Below are 6,406 nucleotides of genomic sequence, written 5' to 3' on the forward strand. Positions count from 1 at the left end.
TAACTTTGGTTTTTTCTATTTTATTATTTTATGTATACATCTGAAATGTATGTCAAGGTGCCGTAATTTAAGTTCTCCTCATATCAATAGACTTGATGCTCCCCAATGAAATGCTTGGCAGATGATTTCTTCCTTTTATTATTAAATTTAGTCAGGTAAGGTTCTTTAGCCCTGTTTCAAGTGATAACTACACACAGAGTATCCCTATGATAAATTAGGACACAAATGTAAGACATGAAATGCCTTGGAGGGCTGATAGTTACCATTTGGTGGAGTTCACATTGTGCATCATTTGTTTAAAAGTGATAATTTTTGCATCGATGCCTCTTCTGTCTATACAAAACACACACTGATAATTCAAGCTTAAAACCTGTAATAGTATTAAAAAGGAATAACAGAGATCTACCGTCAACTTATTGTCTGAGAAATTAAGTGAATTTAGTTTGCAAGTTCTTTGACAAAAAAAATTAGTTTTGAAATAGTGAAATAAAATTAGTTTATGGTTTTCTTGTAATTGATATTGTAAAATTGATTTAGGAGTTATCGCCCCATTTATTTTGTTGCGTGGTGAAGTAATTCTTACCGTATCTGTATTTTAGCCAATATATACAGAGGATTACTATAAATATAATATAACATATCCTTGTCAACAGTTCACATATAAAAACTTGGGCTATCTAGTTTTGACATATTTTATAAGCTTCAAATGAGGTGATAATGATATTGCAGGTGAGGGGAGGGCTCGTGGTAGTTGTCAATGGTAGGTGGGAGGCGAAAGCGGTGGTGTAGTTCAAGAGGTCGCGCGGAGGTGATGAACTTGGAGGGAGTAAACAAATAAAAGGTAAAATTATTCAAGACCTAGTAATACAAACTGACACACGGCAGCTCTTAATACATACACACATGATACAAATTCAAATAGCAATAGAAGTATTGAAAAGAAAATTAATATATGCTACAAATACATGATTCATAAGAATTTATTTGGCTTCTTTCCCCTTTTATCTTTGGAAACTCTAACTGCAACTGCCACACATACCTTGTCCATGGTTACCTCTGCAATCATAAAAAGCTTATGCCTCCATTGCTTCTTGAACAAAAAGACAACAATAATACCCCAAAAACCTGTTGCAAATCCACACACTATGTCCACATAAAACCATAAATTCATTGGCTCATTAGCATCTTTGTGTTTGTTGTTTCTTGTAGTTGGTGGATTTTTATGATTGGAACATTTTTTTGGCACACAGAGATCCTTGTTACTCGCATATATTGATGGGTCGGTAAGTGTTTGCAATTGATTGCCAGCTGGAATTTGTCCTGATAAGTTGTTGTGTGACAAATTCAAACTGCTCAAAAAGTTCAAAGTTGCCATGCTTGGTGGGATCATCCCGGTAAATTGGTTGTCCGAGAAATCGAGAGAGATTAATGCCTTCATCTTCCCAATGCTATCAGGAATACTCCCATTGAGGTGATTATGAGACAAATTTAAACCCACCAACATGATAAGTTTAGTCATCTCAGAAGGGATCCTTCCTTTAAGTTTATTGCTTGAAAGGTCCATGTTAAATACTAAACCTAAAGTTTTTGTATATTCAAGTTGGGTCCCTTTCATGACCTGATTCACATTCACCATATCCATTTCCTCAACCACACTCATATACGTAATATCTGGTTGTCTTGCCTCAATCATCCCTTTCAACTCTCCAAAGCAACGAGGGATGAGCCCTGTTAAGTTGTTGTATGCGACATCCAAAATTTGAAGAAATGAACATTTACACAGAGATGGAGGAATATTTCCTGTGAAGTTGTTTTTAGACAACCTGAGGACCATCAAATATGCAAGATTTTCTCCAATCCATTTTGGTACGTTCCCAGAGATTTTGTTATTGCCCAAATCCAAAATTCTTAAGGATATCAAATTCCCTAAATCTTGAGGAAGTTGGCCGCTAAAATTATTGTCATTTAGTTTTAACCTTGCCAATGATGAAAGATTTCCTAATGAAGATGGAAGGACACCAGACAACTCATTTGAACTAAGTATCAACGTAACCATCGTTTGTAGATTCTCTACAAAGTCAAGAATATTTCCTGATAACTTATTCTTGGAAACATCAAGAAGTATTAAACGTGTTCTTGTGCACAATGACCTTGGTATTGACCCATTGAAAAGGTTATCTTGAAGAAGCAAAATCTCAATAGGATCATATTCAACCTCATTAATAGGTTCCCTAGAAGGAAGATTTATCAAAGATCCACTGAGTTTGTTGTGAGAGAGATTTAATAACTTAATGATAGCCATCTTTCGAAACCATGTTGGTAGAAATCCGTGTACACTAGCATTCGACAACACCAAATTCTTAAGCTTCCTCTGATTTTGCAACCACTGTGGAAAGCCATTTGCAATCATGCAAGAACCAAGCTCAACCTTTATTAATTGGAATGGCGGTATCCACTCATGTGAGATATTGAAGATCAACTTATGATTAGAAGTTGTATGCAAGTACTTCAACATCGAAAGGTTAGCAAAATGGGCTTCCGAAACCACTCCTTTTAAAGAATTGTTCAACACATCAAAAATAACTAGTTTAGAGAGTCGTCCAATAGAAAATGGAATTGTGCCATTTAATAAATTTGAAGACGCCAAAAATGCTTGTAATGAAGCTAATCTTCCTAGAGATGTTGGTATTGAACCTGTTAACTGGTTTGATTCCAGACTCAGTTGAGTTAAGCTTGTTAAACTTCCCAGTGATTCGGGAATAGAACCGCTAAATTGATTTTCAGCAAGGTAAAGTTTGGTGAGTTTTCCGAGGAATGCTGGAATGGGACCGGTTAAATCATTATAAGATAGATCTAATACTTCCAATGACCTTAATCTCTCCAAAGCTTTAGGGATTGGACCAGTCAAATAGTTTGACTTGAGACGTAAGACTTTTAACTTGGATAGATGTCCAAGAGATTCTGGAATTGATCCGTTTAAATTTCCTAAATATAAATCCAACATCTCTAAAGAATATTGTGAACATTCAGATGTGTTTGTTGACGGGCTTATCAGTTCTTCTCCATGATAAAGACCTGATATGCTCAATTCCTTGAGATAACATTGTCTCCAGATTCCAACAAGATCAATGCTCTCAAAGATATTAAAAGAAACATCAAGCTTTAGAAGGTTAGGCATGACGGGAATTAACGAGCTCAAACTGTTTTCTGAAAGATCAAGGACTCTTAGGGAAATCATGCTCATCAAATCAGATGGAAATCTACCTCCAATTGAATTCCGACTAATATCAAGATATTGTATCTTAGAATTGGCACTGAAGTTAAAATAAGTGGGTGAAAAGGGGGCATTGTGAATTGCGCATTCTGACAAATGCAATTCTGATAATGAAGGGATTAAGTTAAGCATGTTTATAGAGTTCCATGCCATATTAAGGCGATTGCATGAAAGATCAAGAACTGTTAAGATGTGAGGTTCTGAAAAAAGTGTGGGAGTTGACCTTCAAAACTATTTAAGCTAAGATCCAGATGCTCGATATTGGGAAGTATTCTAGTTGAATTAAGATGAAGACCAAGATCAGCGTTAGAAAGCCTACAACCACTCAAACTTAAATATGTTAATGAAGGGATCTTGTATAATACCATATTAATATTTTTTGCTTGAGAAAGCTCCACGCCATCCAAGTCAAGATGCTCGAGTGCGGAAAGGCCAGAAATCCATGTCATATCAGTTGCATTGAGCGTTTGTATAACAAAAGTTGAACCAAGATCGAGAACCTTCAAATTGAAAAGATTTCCAATTTGATGGGGAATAATACCATCAAAGCCAGCATCAGAAAGATTGAGGTAACTTAGCTTCTTGAAGGATCCAAAAAATTCAGGAATCGGACCTCCTTTAAAATAATTCCCACTTAAATCTAGGTGTTTCAGATCCCTCAACTCGGCCAAATATGTGTTCACATTATAACCTACTAGGTAGTAGTCTTCTTTTAGTTCATCTTCTAAAAATCCCATGTAATTCACATTACAACCTACTGAGTAGTACTCTCCATTTTGTTCTTCAAAAACTCCCATGTAATTTCCCCTTAGAAGAAGGCTGACAACACTGCCGGTGGCAGCATCACAAAGGACTCCTTTCCATGAGCAACAATCAATGCCAATCCATGATGAGAGCACTTTGAAGTCATCTTTGACGCTGTGTTTGAACTCGAGAAGTGCAAGTCTCTCTCGTTCATGGCAGCTTACAGTCAAATTTTGAGCACCCAAACAAGTATACGTTGTTGCAAGAAAAAAAATGCTTAAGAAAATGAGAGGAAGCCCCAAAACCACTTGATTTCCCATAATTCAACTCTTAACAATGAAACTTTTTTGAAAATGAGAAGAGAGATGAGTTGTTATGTTGAAACCATTAATTTATAATTGTGTAGATGGACTACAGCTTTTGGCCCATGGAAGACTTGTCAAGTCGTTGTGGGTGCTTAGTTGACAAATTGTATATGCAAAATTGCGTTCTTGTATCCTGGTATACGAAATTAATTATTCCCATCCAACTGTAGTCAATAATTCTAGTCCACAATGAATAAACCTTTTCACATTGAGGATTTACAAGTCATTTTCGCCTCTGTTTAAAGTTGTTTTTAATTCGTAATATGTGGAATAAAGCCATTGACAGCTGATTTAGAGAGATTGAGATAATGAAGCTTTTTCAAGGATCCAATGAATTCATGGGTACAGACTTTCGCTAAAACCTTTCTCACTCATGACTAGATGTTCCAGATGCCACAACTTTGCTAAAGAAGAGTCCACCATTTGTCAACTAAGTAGCAATCGAGAGAACTTACAAAAATGCCATTGATTTCTCATGATTCAAGTATCAGACAACAACTTAGTTTTAGTTCTTAAGAGGATAACAGAAATGAAGATTATTTTCTTGATATTTCTAACGATTAATTAATCCATAGATTTTTCGAGTCCTCCATTACAAGAAAGTTGCTCCACCAGCCAACCAACCATAGATAAGTCATTGACCCTACTTCATTAAATGATATTTGCTACAAGTATTCACACGCTTTAGCTATCTCCTCAAAGTAAACACCCTATCCTCGTTAATGACTTTGGTGTTACCTGTTCTATTGTCTTACTAAGATATACTCGTGTAATACACGGATGGTTAAAATAATGCAATACAAAAGTTAAATTTAGTAATATATATAATAACATACATTATGAATTAACAAACTATAAATAATGATAAATAAAAATTTTATAATTCATAAATATCTAAAACCTCATTTAATACAACATTTAAAGTTATATTTGTAACTTTGTTAGTAATTCTATACATGTAATAGTATTAGGTAACAACTCTAGTTGAATGATATTTGGAATAATGGTTTTGTTTTTATAGTATAGGCAGATGCATACATTTTTAAAACGTAAACCATAAGTTCTGTGACAAATACGTGTTCTAGAGGCTAGAATTGTATTATTATTAATTATTAAATCCCTTGATATGAAGCAGCGATATGTTTATGCGTAACAAGAATGTGTAAATACAAGAAGTTTGTAATTAAATCTTGATTTCTAATAATTAATCGGTTTGACTGATAAGGTTGGGGTTCGATCCTTAGTTCCGATTTATTTTATAGATTTTCTAAAATTACAATTGGATTGCTTTGTTTTCTTAGGCCCACTAGCACTTAATTGAACATGCTTTATTAATCGGTTTGCAGCCCATTTTATTAACCCACTTGTGGGCTCGGTGCAAGCCTGCAGACTGCCGTCGTTAGTAATCCAACACGTAAAATCTTTTTAAGCCATTATAAATTTTGATTAACATGCTTTATTTTACTTTATTTATTTGCTATCTTTAATCTCTATGTAAAGTGTCATTTTCGTCCTTAAGATTTGGTTGCTTAAGCAACTTTAGTTCAATTTTTTTTACATATAGACTTTTAAGGTTTCAGAATTCTTACCAATATCATACATTTCGCTAACTCCATTCAAATTTCTGCTAAGTTTCTTTAAAAACGACCAAAATACCCTTATTATTTATAAAATCATTGTTTAACCAAAAAAAAATCTTTTAGGGGGTTTTTATTTTTTATATCTTATTTAGAGCATTCACATCCCAACCTGCATCTCGTACCAGATAATTTAACTAAAGTTAACATTTTTCTAAATTTATTTATCACTTTTTAAAAATCTCATACATCTCATACCCTATATTTATCTCTATTTAATTAAATAATACTTATTGTTCTTCTTTTAATTATTTTTTTTTCTTTCTTCCACTCATATCCATCCATTAGAAAGAAAAAAAAAGCAAAGAAAAAGAAAAGATATGAGGAATGACTTTGGGGGTTTGGTTTGTAAAATTATATATTTTTGGTTTGTTACTTGAACAAAT

The 6,406-nt window shown here is 34.0% G+C and overlaps 1 pseudogene; it reads right to left on the reverse strand.

The window, feature by feature from the left end:
• Positions 1–970: 970 nt before the first annotated feature.
• Positions 971–4,338, reverse strand: LOC143607993 (receptor-like protein EIX2; annotated as a pseudogene).
• Between the last annotated feature and the right edge of the window lie 2,068 nt (positions 4,339–6,406).

Source organism: Bidens hawaiensis, unplaced genomic scaffold (assembly GCF_021521415.1).
Source record: "Bidens hawaiensis isolate Kalapana, Puna unplaced genomic scaffold, B.hawaiensis_p1.1 tig00092950_1, whole genome shotgun sequence".
Classification (NCBI taxonomy): Eukaryota; Viridiplantae; Streptophyta; class Magnoliopsida; order Asterales; family Asteraceae; genus Bidens; species Bidens hawaiensis.